This window comes from Phyllobates terribilis, unplaced genomic scaffold, assembly GCF_046119375.1.
Source record: "Phyllobates terribilis strain yellow unplaced genomic scaffold, ASM4611937v1 Scaffold_88__1_contigs__length_6355796, whole genome shotgun sequence".
Lineage (NCBI taxonomy): Eukaryota > Metazoa > Chordata > Amphibia > Anura > Dendrobatidae > Phyllobates > Phyllobates terribilis.
Window position 1 is genome coordinate 1,034,169 of NW_027362848.1, and position 20,335 is coordinate 1,054,503.

The 20,335-nt window shown below is 47.0% G+C and overlaps 1 pseudogene; it reads right to left on the reverse strand.

Annotated features, from left to right (window-relative positions):
• LOC141197809 (uncharacterized) overlaps positions 1–19,896 on the reverse strand; it is a 97,954-nt pseudogene extending 78,058 nt beyond the window's left edge.
• Between the last annotated feature and the right edge of the window lie 439 nt (positions 19,897–20,335).

The window sequence follows — 20,335 nt, forward strand, 5'->3', positions numbered from 1 at the left end:
AGTTCAGCACTGACACCACTAGATGGCGCTGAGTCCAGGATCCTCATACTCACTGCTGTCTAGTCGCCTCTTCTGGCCTTTTAATGTTTTTCTTATGCTTTTTTATGCAATTGCTCATATTTTTAATGGATCAAACATCACAAGTCAAAAATGATTTTTTTACACTGTTATAGAATTTATGTATTTTTACACTGTTATACAGTACAGACCAAAAGTTTGGACACGCCTTCTCATTTAAAGATTTTTCTGAATTTTCATGACTCTGAAAATTGTACATTCACACTGAAGGCATCAAAACTATGAATTAACACATGTGGAATTATATACTTAACAAAAATGTGTGAAACAACTGAAAATATGTCGTATATTCTAGATTGAAGCTCATCAAGAGAATGTCAAGAGTGTGCAAAGCAGTCATCAAAGCAAAAGGTGGCTACTTTGAAGAACCTAGAATATAAGACATTTTCAGTTGTTTCACACTTTTTTGTTAAGTATAGAATTCCACATGTGTTAATTCATAGTTTTGATGCCTTCAGTGTGAATGTACAATTTTCAAAGTCATGAAAATACAGAAAAACCTTTAAATGAGAAGGTGTGTCCAAACTTTTGGTCTGTACTGTATATTTTATGGATTTGGCCAAAATTTTTTTTTTCCTGATTAATGAAAGCCTGGACTGATAGGTAAGATGGCGGTGTTGCATGGTGGGAGGTGGTAAGCCATGTCAGCACGCCGCCAGGGATGTTACACTCCACACTGCAGTACCTGCATTCTAGCCACTTCTATAAGGAACCATCTAGGTTGGAGATGATTATTTGAGTACCTTATTTTAGCCTCTACTGTAGGCGGCTCACTAGTGAGTTGAGTAGAGCGGAGGTGATTTTTTGAGGACCTGACCGTAGCCTCCACTCTAGATGGTTCACTACCAAGGTGACTACAGTGGAGTTGCTGGAGTGAGGTCCTCAAAAAATCAACTTCAAACTAAGATTGGGTGGAGATTTGCAGGGAGGGTGGTGACAGTAACGGAGCAGCCGACAGAATCATCATAATTGACATCACAAAAGTGGCATAAATTATAACAGCAGTGTTCTCCAGTGCCCTTAGACATTCCTGTAATAATTTGTAACTTATGTGCTGTACATTATGGTGACTGTTGGGGGCGCTCTTTTACGCCTCTCCCCGCAGAGCTCCGCACACGCTTCACAATGTCGGTGCTGAGGATGGGACTGTGGACTAATGGGAAGAGTCACATTGTGGCAAAACTGAACAATCAGGGGATTTTTTTTATATTATATAAAGCGACAATAAAAATGTAAGTTTCATTAATCAGGAAAAAAAATTTTTTGCCCAATTCCATAAAATATATAACAGTGTAAAAATACGTAAATTATAGAACAGTGTAAAAAAAATATTTTTGACTTGTGATGTTTGCTCCATTAAAAACATGAGCAATTGCATAAAAATGCATAAGAAAAACAAGAAAAACATTAAAAAGCCAGAAGAGGCGACTAGACAGCGAGTACGAGGATCCTGGAATCAATGCCGATCTAGTGGTGTCAGTGCTGTACTGTCTACATTGGAGGGGATTACTGAGACCCTCACTCCAGCAACTCCGATTTAGTCTCCTCAGCAGTGAAGCGTCTACATCGGTGTGGCTAAAGTGAGGGCCTCAAAAAACAACTCCGATCTAGACGCAACCTTGCCTGGAGCAGTATTCAAATACATGGGCGGCGTCAGCAGTGACAGAATGTGGTGCCGCCCATGACTGAATATGAGAATCACACCCCTATGACTGAATGAGCAGGCAGGACAAAGTATATATAAAGTTATAAAATAATTATACTACCACAAATTTTAATGAAAAAAGCTTGTTAGTGAAGCACATTGCATCACTAACAAAGCAATGGGGGCAGTGTACATAGCAACTAGGACGTGACAGGTTCCCTTTAAGGGGTGTAGTTTCCAAAATGGGGTAACTTGTGGGGTTTCCACGGTTTATGCATATTGGGGGCTCACCAAAAGCGACAAGGCGTTTGCTCTCGATTTCAGACATTTTTGCATTCAAAAAGTCAAACGGTGCTCCTTCCATTCCCAACCCTGCCATGTACCCCACATATGAGATATCGGAGTACTCAGGAGAAATTGCACAACAAATTTTGGGGTCCATTTTCTCCTTTTACCCTTGTGAAAATAAAAAAATTGGGGCTAAAAGTACATTTTTGTGGAAAAAATTTGATTTTTTTATTGTCACGGCTCTACATTATAAACTTCTGTGAAGCACCTGGGGGTTCAAGGTGCTCGCCACACGTAACACACATATCACACACAATGTACCAATTATGTCCTTAATGACCAAGCCAAATTTTACAATTCTGACCAGTGTCACTTTATGTGGTAATAGCTCTGGAACAACAGATCCCACTGACTCTGAGATTGTTTTTTTCGTGACATATTGTGCCTCATAATAGTGGTAAAATTTCTTCGATATCACTTGCGTTTATTTTTGAAAATATCTTTCAAACTTTTAATTCATATGCCTATAAACCAGAGAGTTATGTCACACAAAATAGTTAAAGAAGTTGTCCACTACTTTTTAAGAGACCCCCAATGTATTAACCCAGTGATTATAAGACGTTTTGTAAATACCTTGCTGTGTCCTTCTTGCTTGGGAGCGGCGCTATCGCTGGACGCTCACAGGCGTCCCCACTGATGTCACATCAAGTGAGGCGTGACATCAGTGACGCGGTCCCCAAGGTGGATGCTGGGCTGTGGGCGCGCTTTCCCAATGAATGAGGAGAGGTGCGTGGTGGATGCCGAGTGTGACGTGCGGGGTAACCCCGCCCACAGCCCATCACTCACCGTGGATCGCAGAAGTGAGTAACTGCCAGCTGCAGCCGGCACTTGACGTGACATCAGCGGATGTCAAAGTCGGCTGCAGGTGGGGGTCACGCAATGCCTGTGAGCAGCTAGTGATAGCGCTGCTCACAGGCAAGAAGGACACAGCAAGGTATTTCCAAAACATCTTAAAATCACTGGATTAATACATTGGGGGTCTCTTAAAAAGTAGTGGACAACTCCTTTAATAAATAATATTTCCTACATGTCTACTTTACATCTGCATCATTTTTAAAACATTTTTTTTTTTGTTAGGAAGTTATAAAGGATAAAAGTTGAGCAGCGATTTTTAATTTCTCCAACAAAATTTACAAAATCATTTTTTAGGCACCACATCACATTTGAAGTGACTTTGAGGGGCCTGTATGACAGAAAATACCCAAAAGTGACACCATTCTTAAAACTGCACCCCTCAAAGTACTCAAAGCCACATTCAAGAAGTGTATTAACCCTTCTGGTGCTTCTGGAAAAAATGAACATTTTACTTTTTGTCACTAAAATTTTATTTTTATTATTTTTTTTATTTTTACAAGGGTAACAGGAAAAATAAACCCCCAAATTTGTTGTGCAATTTCTTTTGATTACGCAGATATCCCATATGTGGGGTAAAACTAGAACCAAGAATGAATGCTATGTCACGTTTGGAGAACCCCTGATGCGCCTAAACAGTGGAAACCCCCCACAAGTGACACCATTTTGAAAACTAGACTCCTCAAGGATTTTATCAAGGGGTGAAAATTTTGAACCCAGAGGTACGACACAGAATTTGATAACATTAGGTCATCATATTGAATAACTTGTCATTAGTCTTGAGGGCAAGTGCTTACTACTTGAGTTTGCATCGGGTATTCGGGTATGCACCAAGCATCACAGGTGCTCAAGTGACATGCTCGATTCCCCAACCCGCATGTTTCATGGTTGTTAGACACCCAAAAAAAACATGCGGGGGTGGCCCGTGCATGGCAGGCAATCCCCGCGTGTTTTTTTTAGCTGTATAACAGCTGCAAAACATATGGGACGGAGACTCGAACATTTCACCCGAGCACCCGTGATACTTGGTGCATACTCGAGCACCCGATGCAAACTGAAATAGAGAGCACTTGTGCTCAACACTAGTCGCCATTTCGTCATTATTTTTTATCTTTACTTTTTAAAAAATCCCAACCCCAACACAACCCTAACACAACACTAACCACAACCCTAACACTAACACAACCCTAACCGTAACATAACACTAACCCAATCCTAACCCTACCCCTAAATCCAGGGCTGGCTCCAGGTTTTTGTGGGCCCCGGGCGAAAGAGTCTCAGTGGGCCCCTTTGACACATACCACGATTCATGATGCACAGATACCACAGAGAAATATATATATAGTACAAGGCCAAAGATTTCACTTCTTACATTACATGAGCGATATCTATTGTAAATTCTACAATAGCTCAGAAACCAGCGAATCGCTCCATACAGAATACTGGCCCCCATAAAATGCTCCATACAGGATACTGGCCCCCATATAACGTTCCATACAGGATACTGACCCCCTTATAACGCTCCATACAGGATACTGGCCCCCATATAACGTTACGTACAGGATACTGACCCCCTTATAATGCTAAATACAGGATACTGGTCCCGATATAACGCTCCATACAGAATACTGGCCCCCATAAAATGCTCCATACAGGATACTAGCTCCCATATAACGCTCCATACAGAATACTGGCCCCCATAAAACGCTCCATGAAGGCTGTTCCCCCCTTATAATGCCCCATGCAGGATGTCACCCCCCTTATAATGCCCCATGCAGGATGTCACCCCCCTTATAATGCCCCATGCAGGATGTCACCCCCCTTATAATGCCCCATGCAGGATGTCACCCCCCTTGTAATGCCCCATGCAGGATGTCACCTCTCCCCCCCATATAATGCCCCATGGAGGATGTCACTTCCCCCCCCCCTTTCAATGCCCCATGCATAATGTCAGACCACCCCCTCTTATAATGCCCCATGCAGGATGTCACACACACCCCCCTCCTTATAATGCCCCATGCAGGATGTCACCCCCCCCCCCCTTTTAATGCCCTCCCTTACAATGCCCCAGGCGGGATGTCACTCCCCCCCTCCCTTGTAATGTGCCATGAGGGATGTCACTCCCCCCCCCCTCCCTTATAATGCCCCATACAGGATGTCAGCCCCCCCATATAATGCCCCCTGCCCCCATTCATTAAAAAAAAAAAAATACTCACCTCAGGTCTCACCTGCCTGCTTCTGCTACGGACTCCAGCGTCGCCGGCGTCTTCCCGCTCTGCGCTGTAACTGCTCAGGAGAGAGCGTGGTGGAAAGACGTCACAGTCAGAGGACACGGAAGATGCTACGGAGACACGGGGAGAGGCGAGTATTGTGCAGGCTGCCGGGCCCTGAGCAAGCGGGGGGAGCGGGCGCTGACACTGCTCTCCTCCGCTCACGGGTCCCATAGCGCGGCGTGGTAACTGACGGTGAGTGGGCCCCTCCGCCTGCTCAGGGCCCCGGCACTTGCCCAGGTGCTGACGCCGGCCCTGCCTAAATCTAATCCTAGAGTTTATTTTTTAAGCTGTGACGTATAAGTGATTATACGACTTTATTCTTTGGGTCGGTGCGATTACAGCGATACCAGATTCAGATCGGGTTTTTATGTTTGGCAGCTGTCACACACTAAAAGACGTTTTTTTTGCAAAGACTATTTTTTGCAATCATTTTTACATATTTCGGTCAACGGTCATGTAAGGACTTGTTGTTTGCGGGACAAGTTGACGTTTTTATTGGTACCATTTTCGGACACGTGACATTTTTTGGTCGCTTTCTATTCCGAATTGTGGAAGACGGAATAAACAAAAACCAACAATTCAGGAATTTTTTTATTTTTTTTTTAAATGCCGTAAAATTGATAAGGCAGCATTATTCTTTGGGTCAGTACGTTTACAATGGTACCATATTTATATATTTTTTATGGTTTGGCGCTTTTACACAATAAAAACTATTTTATAGAAAAAATCATTTTTTTGCATAGTTTTATTCTGATAGCTAAAACTTTTTTATTTTTTGGCTGATGGAGTTGTATGGTGGCTTGTTTTTTGCGGTACAAGATGACGTTTTCAGCAGTACTATTTTTATTTACATTCGTCTTTTTGATCACGTTTTATTCCATTTTTTGTTTGGCGATATGATGATAAAGCATCGTTTTTTGCTTCGTTTTTATTTTTTTTTTTTACCAGTGACTTTTTCACATATCCCCTTCCCCTGCCCAAAGCCAGGGGTTTTGGCACCTTCATTTGCTAAACAGGGAAATCTGGACAGGGCATCTGCGTTTCCATGTAGTTTCCCAGGCCTGTGCTCTACATGAAAATTAAAATCTTGGGAGTGCTAGGAACCACCTAGTTACCCAGGCATTGGTCGTCTTCCTTTCCCTCATCCATCTCAGGGGTGCATGGTCTGAAACTAGCCTGAATTTTAGGCCTAACAGATAGTATCTTAGGGTCTCAATGGCCCATTTGATGGCCAGGCATTCCTTCTCTACAATGGCATAGTTCTTTTTACAGGAGGAGAGTTTCCTACTCAGGAATATGACTGGATGTTCATCCCCATCTATTTCCTGGGAAAACATGGCTCCCAAACTGACCTCGGAGAAGACAGTCTGAACCACGAACTCCTTATTGAAGTCAGGTGCTACTAAGACAGGCTGCTTACATAGGAGCCATCTCCGCTTAAGGGGACCACTTGGCCATTGATGTCTTCATGCCCTTAAGAAGATCAGTCATGGGGGCGGCTATCATGGTGAAATTTGGGATAAATCACCGATAATATCCCACAATTCCCAGAAACGCACAAACGTGCTTCTTGGAGTTCAGTTGCGGGCAGTTTTGGATAGCCTCCACCTTCTTTACTTGCGGCTTTATTTCGTCCCTTCCGACAACGTAGCCCAAGTATTTCGCTTCTTCCCGATGGCGCACTTCTTTGGGTTTATCGTAAACCCTGCTTTCCTTAGCGCATCCAGTACCGTCTGGACCTTCTCTAATTAACTTCCCCAATCCAGGCTGAAGATTACGATGTCATCCAGGTAAGCTGCAGCGTACTTCTTATGAGAGACTAGGATGAGGTCCATGGCCCTCTAGAAGGTAGCTGGGGCTCCCTGCAGACCAAACGGCATCCTGGTGTACTGAAAGCACCCGTAATGAGTAGAGAAGGCCGTTTTCTCCTTGGCACTTGGGGACAAGAGAATCTGCCAGTACCCTTTCGTTAGGTCCAGGGTGGTGATACATCTGGCTGTCCCTAGCCTCTCAATAAGCTCATCGACGCGGGGCATTGGATATGCGTCGAACTTTGACACCTTATTCAGATTCCTGTAGTCATTATAGAACCGCTATTCTCTGTCTGGCTTCAGCACCAGGACAATGGGGCTGGATCAACCGCTCTTTGACTCCTCGATGACGCCCAGGCTCAACATTATCCTCACCTGTTTGGAGATTACCTCGCGGCGGGCTTCAGGAGTCCGTTATGGCCTTTGATTCACCCTCACATGTGGCTCTGTCAGGATTTCATGTTCGACCACCTGCATACAACCTGGCAGCTCTGAAAACAGTGAAACAGCTCTCGGCACTGTTGCTTCTGGGACGGTGACAGTGTCTCCGCCACTGTGACATCCTCGACTCGGGCTTCAGGATGGGCCCCCAGACACGTAGCTTCCACCAGCTCCCTGTCTCGCCAAGGTTTGAGCAGGTTAACGTGATATACCTGATACGGCTTCCTTCTTCCTGGTTGGTGGACCTTATTGACATCATTCGACTTTACCCCCCACCTCATATGTCTCTTGCCATTTGGCCAGGAATTTACTCTCCACCGTTGGGATCAACACCAACACCCGGTCTCCAGGGCTGAACTGTCTCAGTCTCGCCGATCGATTGTAGACCCTTGCCTGGGCCTCTTGTGCTTGTAAGAGGCTTTCCCTTACAATTGGCATCACCCTCGTGATCCGGCCTTGCATTTGGACCACATGCTCGATGACGCTCCAGTGAGGTGTTGCATCGGCTTCCCAGGTCTCTTTCGCAATGTCCAAAAGTCCCTGAGGATGCCGTCCGTGAAGGAACTCGAAGGGTGAGAACCCCGTAGAGGTCTGTGGGACTTCTCTAATGGAGAATAGCAGGTAGGAGAGTAGGCAATCCCAGTCTTGGCCTCCTTCTCCACGACCTTTTTAAGCATGGACTTTAGGGTCTTATTGAACCTCATCTCCACCAGGCCGTCCGTCTGCGGATGGTACACTGACATCCTCAGTTGTGTAATCTGGAGAGCCTTACACAACTCGCTCATCACCTTCGACATGAACGGAGTTCCCTGGTCTGTCAGGATCTCCTTTGGCAAGCCCGTCCGAGAGAAGATATGGACCAGTTCTCGCACAATACTCCGGGCAGAGGAGTTTCCCAGTGGTACTGCCTTGGGGTACTGTGTCGCATAGTCCAGCACCACTAGGATGTATTGGTGTCCCCTGGCAGACTTAACTAAGGGCCCTACAAGGTCCATAGCAATTTGGTCAAATCAGACCTCTATAATGGGTAAGGGGACCAGGGAACTACGGAAGTGGGACACGGGAGCAGTTAACTGACACGTCGGACAGGACGGACAATAGCTGACAACCTCCCGGTGACATCCAGGCCAGCAAAATCTTTGAAGGACCGCTCCTGGGTTTTGTCTATGCCCAGATGACCCCCAAGACATGAGAATGGGCTAGGTCTAGTACCCTACGCCTATAAGGACCAGGTACCACCAGCTGTTCTAACATTTCCCCTCTCTGTTTAGTGACCCGATATAGCAAATCCTCATTCACTGAAAAATAAGGAAACCTGGTGTCAGCTCCCGGCTCTTGGACAACTCCATTTATCACAGTCACATTGTTCCATGCCCCTTTTAGCGTAAGGTCCTCCATTTGAGCAGCCCCAAAATTTCCCCCAGAAACTCCCAACTCAGAAATCTCAGCCTCTTGGGTCCCTGTCTCGTCCTCGTCTCCAGCAAGGACACACAGGGGGAACTCAACCGCCTCTGGCTGTAATGGGGATTCTTCGTGGACGAACCAGCTCTGGTCTGAGCAAGCGGGCAACGCCGCCTTTCCCCACAAGTCCCAGAACAGCCGGAAGTCCCGCCCGATTATAACCGGGTGTAACAAGTCTCTGACTACTCCGACCTCAATACCACGGCTCGTTTTTATAGACTCTTGGGCGACGGGGTAGTTCTTGGCGTCTCCGTGGATACAGCGGACGCCCATGTGTTTCCCAGGGACCAACTGGTGGGGAAGTGTGGCCCTTACCAGAGTCACCAAACTCCAAAAGTCCCGACACCAGTACCCCATTTACGGTCACGGGACATGACTGTGGTCCCTCACCAGGCTGATAGTCCACACTGCAGGTGGTATAAGCATAGTATGAGCAGCGTCTTCCTACGCTGCAGTCCATCTGCTCATAGGACACCTGGCAGCCAGAACCGCGACACCTCCAGCAGATCATGCCTTTCCCAGTGGCCTTTGGCAGCCACTCAGCAACCCCTTGGGACCTTGGACTCCCCCCAGTCGTGGCTCTACTCCCCTCTTTTGGGACTCTGGCTCCCCCTGAGTACCTCAGTATGGAGATGCAGTATCACCTCGTTTCCTTAGGGACATCTCGACCACCTGGTATCTTTCTATGAGGTCGACCAGGTCCTCCGCATTCCGGGGGTCTCCCTGGGCAACACAGGTCTGCACCGGCCTAGGCAGAGAGTGAATAATCCTATCCATCATGACCTGTTCTACCATCTGGGCTGGGATGGAGGACTCTGGTTGCAACCACTTTTGTACAAGATGGAGGAGATCGAACATTTGGGAGCGAGGGGGTTTATCACTGCAATATGCCCAGTGGTAGACCCTTTGGGCTCTCAATGACATAGTCACTCCAGCACATCCCAGTATCTCAGTTTTAAGTTTAATATACTCCTGAGCATCCTGCAAGGCCAGGTCGTAATAAGCCTTTTGGGGCTTACCAGTCAGATAGGGGGCCAGCACCTCCGACCACTGCTCCAGCTAGAGCTTCTCCCACTCTGAAACCCGTTCAAACACAGTCAAAAATGCCTCCACATCATCGCCTGGGATCATTTTTTGCATGGCTCGCCTTACCGCTTTCCGGACACTCGAGTAATCACCTGGAGTTGGGGGAGGGGCTGTCGGCCTTCCACGAACCGCCTCTGCGAGCAATTCCATCTACTGCTGCTGCTGTCAGAGCTGGTCCTGTTGGTGCTGCTGCTGTTGGTGGATCTGCTGGACTAGTAGCTTGCTTGGCTCCTGCTGTGCTAGCAAAATGTAACATCCCTGGCGGCGTGCTGGCACGGTTTACCACCTCCCACCATGCAAGACCGCCATCTTACCTATCAGTCCAGGCTGCACACTTTGCTCCAGTACCTTCTGTGTGCATGTCTCTTGTCTGATTGCTTAGGGCAGTGGCGCGGTTACTGCCTGATTCTTGTAGTTGCTGTGTGCACACTTCTAATGCGTTCCCAGCCTATTATTGTGAGTCACTGGATACTTAGACCCCCTCCACCCAGTGGGAGGTGCCTGAGCAACTCTTTCTTTCAGTGTGTTCTGTGCAACTGAGTTGCCAGGTCCTGTTCTGTATCTTGTCTGTTTCCGCCACCCTGGGGGCCGAGTACCCAGGCCTGTTACCTGTATCTGTGATTTCTAGTCTGTTCCGCCACCCTGGGGGCTGAGTTCCCAGGCTCGTTCCTGTATCTTGTTCCTGGTTCAGTTCCTGTCTGAACAGTGTCCTAGCCTGTTACTTGTTTGTCTCTATGTTCGTATCTTTCCTTTTCCTGCAGTGTCTGAGCCTGCACCTAATTCCAACTCGTTGTCTCTGCACTTCTGTTTGTGAGTTTAGTGTCCACTCGCTGCTTTACTGTAAGTACCTTGTGTGTATCTGCTCTGCTCGTCTACCGCATCTGTAGGTTTTGCTCTGCTCTGCTTGTCTACCGCACCTGCGGGTTTTGCTCTCCTCTGCTTGTCTACCGCACCTGCGGGTTTTGCTCTGCTCTGCTTGTCTACCGCACCTGCGGGTTTTGCTCTGCTCTGCTTGTCTGCCGCACTTGTGGCTCTGTTCCTGTATCCCAGTCTGTACTGGTCCCTATTCTGCCTGCGTTCCTACCTGCCAGTACCCACCTGTCTGTATACCAGCCGTGTCTGCCAGTATTCACCTGTCTGCATACCAGCAGTGCCTGCCAGTACCTACCTGTCTGCATACCAGCCGTGCCTGCCAGTACCCACCTGTCTGCATACCAGCCGTGCCTGCCAGTACCCACCTGTCCGTACGCCAGCCTAACCTGCCTGTTCCTGCATTCCCCGGTGTCGGTCAACAGCTGTGACCTGAGTCTGACCTGGAGTAGCACCTGGTCCCTCTGCTCGGTTGCTCCCTGGTTCACTGAGTCAATTGAGCCGCCGTGCGACCTTGGTCGGTCCGAGTTGATACTTAGTCACGCCCCTCCAAGCACTCCTCGGTTCATGGTCTAGTGGGATCACTAATCACGCTCACGCCAGTCAGTCCGGGCGTGTGCGTAACACAAAAGATGCTTGACCAGGTCCTCCATACTGTCAGTCTTCGTTTCCTGGCTTATGGCCGCCTTTACACAGGGCATGCGGTTTGTCCTCAGCCGTTACAGGTGCCTCCTGGGGATCTTGCCCGCATTCTCCACTACCTGTGGTAGATCACTCACTCGGCTGCAAATGGAGGTAGATACAGATACACCATCTCTTTAAATCTTTGGTTGGCTTATTATAACAGCATAAACCAACCTTTAGTCCATGAAAATAAACACAGCCCGCTGGGCAAAACAGGAAAGCAATATCTAAAATGGTAACAGAAAGAACGCAGTCCTTGTAGTAGCATGGCTTCGCCTGCTGGGAGTTCAGCAACTTCCCATGGTTCAGGAACAAACACAAGCTCCCTTCTGGAGCTTACTTCCCCAGACATTGAACTCTGAATGCCTCAGCTGGCCGAGTATTTAAACTCCCCCAGACCACACCTTGAGGTGGAGAGATATGGTGAATGGCCTCCCACCCTTCACAATGGCCATTCACAAAAAACACTCCCTTTTACTATATACTTAATCCCTTTCAACAAATAACATGCTGGAGGAAATTTAATGGTTTTAGTTCACTGACACCAACAGCCTCAGGGAAACATATCTCCCCTCCAGCACTTTACCAGTGACTTTGTCACAAAGGGTACAGTATATTTTTATTTTTTGGGGGGTTATTTTTTCATTTTTAAAAAAAATATTTTTACAATTTTTTTTAACTTTCTGACAATTTCTTTCACTTTTACACTTTGTCTCACTATGGGACTTTCATTTTTTTGCAGGCTGATCGCTTGCCAAGCATAGGGATACAGCAGCATCCCTGTGCTATGCAGGCTGTCAGCTCTGCACTGGCACAAGTTAGATAGATTGTGCACTGCGCACGATCTATCTAACTTCCTGATGCATGGTGACCATGACGACATGAGGTCACCACAGCAACAATCGGGACCACCCGCACACAGTGCGGGGTCTCCGATCCAAGGTAAGAGGGGCGCTCTTACCTCTGCCTGACCCGGAAATGCTGAGATCGACTTCGATCGCAGAATTCCGGGGGTTAATGTGCCGGGATCGGTGCCGGGAGCGGAATCCGCTGACACCCAGCGGTGATCAAGCCTGCAGAACTTCTGTGCGGGCGTGATCGCCGAGGCGTAATAGTACGTCATTAAAGTCCAGGGGGCAGGTATGTATTATTACGCCCCACGTCAGAAAGGGGTTAAGTAGGCCTCCTGGTCTGAACCAAGTACCTTATCCTGCTGCTCACCTTTGCAAAGTTTTATCCCTTTAATTAGGTCTTCAGACCTTCTTCGGCCCCTGGATAAAGATCTGTACCGTTTAACTAGGCCTCCTGGCCTGAGCTAAGGACCTCACCCTGCTTTTTGTCTCCACTCTGCTCCCTGCCTGGAATACAGATTTCCACAGCAATTATATCTTTACTTTCCTTCCCATTGTACTAATGTCTCCCTCCTGGCACACAACACCATATCAATTCAAGTCTGCAACCAGATGGACTAAATGTCTGTATTTCTCACTTACTTGTCCCTTTCTAACCCATCACCAGGAAATTGTACTCATGTGTGCCCATGTAACTCAGAATGAGGGCTCCCTCAGAGTATGATGGCCCTCACAGCCCCTCACACAGTATTATGGCTACAACAGCCTGCTACACAAAGTAAGGACCCCCACTCAGTATGGAGGCCCTTGCAGTCCACCACAGTCCACCACTCAGTATAAAGGCACCCACCAGTCCTTCACTTAATATGATGCCACCACAATTCCTGATATTTTAAAAAAACAAGCACACAATGATTAAGGATTCTAATCCAAAATGTGTTTGCCCACGCCTATAATCCCACTGTAGGGGTTGAGACTTTTTGTGTGGATAACAATTGAATTTCAATAAATGGAATATTTTTATTGATGATCCGCACGCTGGATTCTCTTTCTTCTTCATTGATATATCCTGTGGCACTCAGACTCACAGGCGAAGGCTGAATGGTGGATCAGGGAGCTTTCGACTCTTTGATTCTCTATTCTATTCAATGATTTCACTGTCATGGGAATATGGATATCACTGAAATTGTGATGATGGGGATGGAGTGGGTGACCGCTGCCAAGCCATTCCGAGCTGTCTCAATTAAATAGTGGCCATGTGGGCTGCTGTTATGGATGATAAGCTTCTGCCTATCCAACTATTGTGTGGTAAATATCTCATAGGTCCTGGGTTCATAAATATCTGCACCAAGAATGGGGTAAGTGAATATTTATTAATTAGCGGTGGGGTAGTGGGTGGGGTAGATGATACCAAATTGTGTGTGTAGGGGGCAATACTGTGGGAAAACACCCCTAAAGTAAAATGTTACACCTTTATTAAATATATGCATTAAAAACAGGACTAACAACATATATATACTTAATGGTAGAAAAATTACAAGCTGAATGGCTTGTTGTAAATGTATATAAACAATGATGTTGCTGAATAATTAATATAGTCACTACCTTACCCTATCTTGTACCTAAACAAAGCGGACACTGCCTAGCCTGATACATTAAATAGGACCAGATATGTCTCAAGGTATATGTAAAGGAAAGGGTATGGTACTCATCAGAGAATGTTTCAATAATCCACCTCAACGAGTTTCCCCAACAGCTTCATCAGGAGGCTTGATACAGCGATGATAATTCATGATGTTCAGCATAGTGTGCCTAATAGCCAGATGTCCATGTATAAATATCCCACTTCATCCAAAACCCCTCCCCAAACTAGGAAACCCATTCCGATTCCTAAAGGTGAATTGTCATAAGACATATAGAATGGAGTCTGTCTACAATAATGTACTGCGCCTACGCTACTTCTCATGAGCTAGAGGTCCGATAATGTCCATCCCCTACTGTGCATCTCCGGAAGTGACGTGCTTTAAACTTAAACACCAGATAAACTGATTTCCACCGCGCCACTCGTACCCGTGACTGCGCATGCCCGTAGATATGTGTTCCATGTCGCAGCACATCTAGGATCATTGTCTGAGACTGCGCATGTCCGGAAGCATACGTTCCACGCCGGAGCGCATACTGAATCTAATCCACCAATATAGAAAAGTCCTGTCTCTGAGATCAGAGTCATGGGAGACTAAAGCAAGTATTGCACATCCTCCCATCATGCAACAGGCATGAAGATCTAATTTATCACTACATAAAATATGGGATGATGGCGCACATTATATTCCTAAATGGTCAAATTTGACCCCTATAGCACAATTAGAGATACACAAGGAACACCACACTTGTTAGCTACTAAATAGTACATATGGGATATAACTGATAAGAAATAATTCTGATAAAGAAGCTCAGATCTCTCAATGAAGTAAAACAATATGTGAACCCCATTCACAGGGAACTGAGTAGCAATGGGGTAGAGTATAAAATCCAAAATGTAATCCAGGATGGGGCTCTATTCACACAAAACAGGCACATGAATTTTGCTCATTGAGTCCCTTAGGGGCTCGTGAATCCAATCTAAAAATCTACTCACTTTCCTTTTTGAGGATACATCTATTGTGATCACCTCCTCTCACATTGGGATTAACCACCTCAATGATGCAAAAGGAGATGTCTCCAGTTTCACCTCAGTGTACACTGTTCATGTGTCTCAATAATGAGGTGTCCCGACCATGGCGTATATCACCCAAATGCTCCCCCACCCTCCTCCTAGACTGCCTCTTGGTCATGGCTACATAATCTAGGGGGCGGGTGCATGTGGCCATATATACACAAATCCTGAGGTTTTACAGTTGGAATAATCCCTCTGGAAAAAGATTTTACCTATAGAGGAACTCGGGAAAGATTTACATGGTCTCATCTAATTACATGTACAACTTTCTCCACATCTAAAGAAACCGCAGACTCTTCTATCTAGCCAAGACCCTTTCGGTGCAGGTTTGTATAGACTCTATGCAATAAACGATCCCTAATTGACTAACCCTTTCTGAAAGTTATTGTGGGAGTAGATGCCACAGCACTCTCAGGTCCCAGTTGGCCAGGGTTTTCTGAGGATATTAAAGATATGGTCACTCTGATTATCGTAAGTTCCTATTACTCGTGTTATCCCATCTTTTCTTGGTCTCTTGGTTAGGTATGGAGGAGTGTCTGTGTGACACCCCAGGGGTCTGGTTGCCACAGTAATAGAGATATTATGTCTGAGAGCAAGTGGGAGGTTTCTCTGGTCAGGAGCCCTAAGCATGCAACACGGCCCACCCAGACCTGGGAGGGGAGGAATCTGCCCTTATAAACTGGGTCTGGGGCGGGATTAGTGAGTGAAGCTGCAGACAGAGACAGAGCCTGCAGAACAAGCAGAGCAGTCAGAGCCTGGAGTGAAGTTCCAGACACAGGGAAAGGAAGAACTAGGAGCTATGTAGGAGCAGAGGCAGAAGGCCAGGGGCTGTGAGCAGAGATATAGCTCGCCCTGGCTGAAGTTACTAAAACCGGACACAGGAGTCCGAGGCTGTGGGGACTGATATATACCCAGCAGCAGAAACCAACCGGCAGGGGATTCCAGGTCCTCTGGCCATAGAAGCCCGGAGGCTCAGTCACAAAGAAGGGACCAGCGCCGCCATCCAGGAGCGGAGGCTAACAGAAGGCCCCAAGTCACCAGCCATACGGGTGAGCACCACACGGTATACTCAGGGACGTGGGCTACTTGTAACCGCTGACAGCAAAGTAGCCAGGAAGATTGCAGATAAACGGGGAGGCCTACAACTCCACCTGGCCAGGGGAACTCCTGCTTGCTCGCAGACTGACCAGGCCCCTTATACTAGCCAGTACTCCCGGGAGGGTCTGCCTTGTACCATCAGTAAAGACCCTGAACTGCACCTCACGTCTCTGTGATTCCTTGCTGCACCAGCACCATTAGCACTGGGACCCTCACACCATCACTCCCATCATCTCTCCCATTAGCTGCCCTGAGGCAATACTTCTCCCGTGGGGAGTTATCCCATACTCGGCTGCGCAAACAACATCAGCCTCAGCGGTCGGCAGCGCAGCGGCGGTCCCCACTGACCGCAATCCACGGGTGGCGTAGTCGGACATTTGCTATACATTAAGACTGCCACTGGTTTGACCACCCTGGGCACGGACCGGGTCACCGCCACACGGAGACTACAACCCCCAGCATTCTACAACAGGCCCGGTTCCGGGTTCCCCTGCACAACACAGGCCCAGGGGGCGCGTCATCTGTCTCTCCCGTTTTTCTGCAAACAATTGTGTGGAATCCAAAATGTACTGTGGGTACCCTTTTTCCTTGAATCTGGTGTTCATGTTTATAAACTGTATATTAATATCTGTGACATTAGAGCAGTTTCTTCTCAACTGTAAAAATTGGCCCTTAGATATTGCTTTTTTTTTTTTTTTTTTAAGGATGGGGTAGTGACTATCCCACTTCAATAGTTTATTAGTGCTGGTAGGTTTATGGTAGATGAGTGTCCCTAGAGTCACATGCCGTACTTTCTTGATTGGTACATCCAAGAAAGGCAACTGGTTATAATTAAACTCCGATGTAAATCTAAGGCCCACTCTATGGATATTGAGTTCCCTGACAAATTCAAGAAATTGTTCACTCGTCCCTGACCAGATGATAAAAATGTCATTAATATATTTGTACCATACCCCAATATATGGTTGCCACCACTTATGATAATCTATGAATATTATGTTTTCCTCCCACCAGTCCAGGGATAGGTTAGCAGACGAGGGGGCACAGAGGCTCCCCATCGCAGTACCCCTGACCTGATGGAAGTACTTCCTGTCAAAAATAAAGAAGTTTTGAGTAAGCGTGAATTTTAGAAGATCCTCCATGAAGTCATTATGTCTGCTACACTCTATTGATCTCGATTTGAAGAAAGGTCTTACTCCTCTGATACCATCCTCATGCAGAATATTACTGTACAAAGCCTTGATATCTAGTAAGGCCTGCTCCCCTACATGCATGTATACATGCTCGAGGGTCCACATGTAAGGGAGCAGGGAAAGGAAAACCATTTCCAGAGGAATTATTCCAACTGCAAGACCTCAGGCGATACTACGGGAACATTACACATCATACATCCTGCATAAAGGGCATAATGGGGGCATTACACTGTGTGGGGGCATCATACATCCTGCATAAGGGGCATAATGGGGGCATTGCACTGTGTGGGGGCATCATACATACTGCATAAGGGGGGCATTACACTGTGTGGGGGCATCATACATACTGCATAAGGGGCATAATGGGGGCATTACACTGTGTGGGGGCATCATACATCCTGCATAAGGGGCATAATGGGGGCATTACACTGTGTGGGGGCATCATACATACTGCATAAGGGACATAATGGGGGGCATTACACTGTGTGGGGGCATCATACATACTGCATAAGGGAAAAACCTAAGACAAGTAAAATACCCAAATAACTGGAAGTAAATGGATAAATCGCAAGTGCATAAAAATAAGGATAAATAATAAAGGATATTTAGCTAACATAATTTTGATCAAAATAATGTAAAAGCCATCCTGCCACGTCACGGCAACCCATATGGGACAGTCCTAACTCTAATATTAAAATCTTACCATTTGTCAAGTGATATACATATGGATAAGGGCAGAGAGACTGAACCCTAGTAGAAGCATAGACCTGAGAGGCAGAATGAACCTTTCAGCTCAGACAAAGGGCGGCCACACCCTTATATGCACTGAAGCACACTAAACTACAAAGAAAAAACCTGGGAGTCTGAACTAAAACATAAATTGATGTGCATGCAAAATGTAAATGCATGTTCACATAAGGCCACTAGACAGAGAAAAACCAAAGACAAGAAAAATACCCAAATAACTGGAAGTAAATGGATAAATCGCAAGTGCATAAAAATAATGATAAATAATAAAGGGTATTTAGTTAACATAATTTTGATCAAAATAATGTAAAAGTCATCCCGCCACGTCACGTTTTTTTACATTTTTTTTTATACTGCATAAGAAGCATAATGGGGGCATCATACATCCTGCATAAGGGGCATAAGGGCGGCATTACACTGTGTGGGGGCATAATGGGGGCATTACACTGTGTGGGGACATCATACATACTGCATAAGCGGCATAATGGGGGCATTACACTGTGTGGAGGCATCATACATACTGCATAAGGGGCATAATGGGGGCATTACACTGTGTGGGACATCATACATCCTGCATAAGGGGCATAATGGGGGCATTACACTGTGTGGGGGCATCATACATCCTGCATAAGGGGCATAATGGATGCATTACACTGTGTGGGGGCATCATACATACTGCATAAGGGGCATAATGGGGGCATTACACTGTGTGGGGGCATCATACATCCTGCATAAGGGGCATTATGGGGGCATTACACTGTGTGGGGGCATCATACATCCTGCATAAGGGGCAAAATGGGAGCATTACACTGTGTGGGGGCATCATACATCCTGCATAAGGGGCATAATGGGGGCATTACACTGTGTGGGGGCATCATACATCCTGCATAAGGGGCATAATGGGGGCATTACACTGTGTGGGGCATCATACATACTGCATAAGGGGCATAATGGAGGCATTACACTGTGTGGGGGCATCATACATACTGCATAAGGTGCATAATGGGGGCATTACACTGTGTGGGGGCATCATACATCCTGCATAAGGGGCATTACACTGTGTGGGACATCATGCATCCTGCATAAGGGGCATAATGGATGCATTACACTGTGTGGGGGCATCATACATACTGCATAAGGGGCATAATGGGGGCATTACACTGTGTGGGGCATCATACATCCTGCATAAGGGGCATAATGGGGGCATTACACTGTGTGGGGGCATCATACATCTTGCATAAGGGGCATAATGGGGGCATTACACTGTGTGGGGGCATCATACATCCTGCATAAGGGGCATAATGGGGGCATTACACTGTGTGGGGGCATCATACATCCTGCATAAGGGGCATAATGGGGGCATTACACTGTGTGGGGGCATCATACATCCTGCATAAGGGGCATAATGGGGGCATTACACTGTGTGGGGGCATCATACATCCTGCATAAGGGGCATAATGGGGGCATTACACTGTGGGGGCAGTAAAGGGGTCCTGTACTATGAGAACAATACGTTTCCTCCCTTCCTGTCTCCATAGTTGGGTCGTATGTATCTATTACAGGAAACAGAACAAAAACCTTATGATTCTTATAAAGGGGCAACACAAGACCCCAAAAGAGTCTCCATGCTGAAGGGGTTAATGCCCCCTGCGCCCAGTAATGGGGTCTCCACATACCTCCACCTGCAGAGCCGCCACCACATATATGGCTGCTCTGTGCGCACAGGAGCTGTGATGAGGTCACAGGAGGGGAGGAGTCAGGGGTCACATGATCAGGGGCCTCAGTGGATGCAGGACTCTGCTGTGCTGGTTGTCATGGTGCTGGATGAGCTGAAGTTTATGTGTGGGGTCAGGAGGGGTTTACAGTGTGGATGTAGCAGAGCCGCGTGTGTACGAGGTGTACGGAGCAGAGCCGCGCGTGTACGAGGTGTACGGAGCAGAGCCGCGTGTGTACGAGGTGTACGGAGCAGAGCCGCGTGTGTACGAGGTGTACGGAGCGGAGCCGCGTGTGTACGAGGTGTACGGAGCAGAGCCGCGTGTGTACGAGGTGTACGGAGCAGAGCCGCGTGTGTACGAGGCGTGCGGAGCGGAGCCGCGTGTGTACGAGGTGTACGGAGCGGAGCCGCGTGTGTACGAGGCGTACGGAGCAGAGCCGCGTGTGTACGAGGTGTACGGAGCAGAG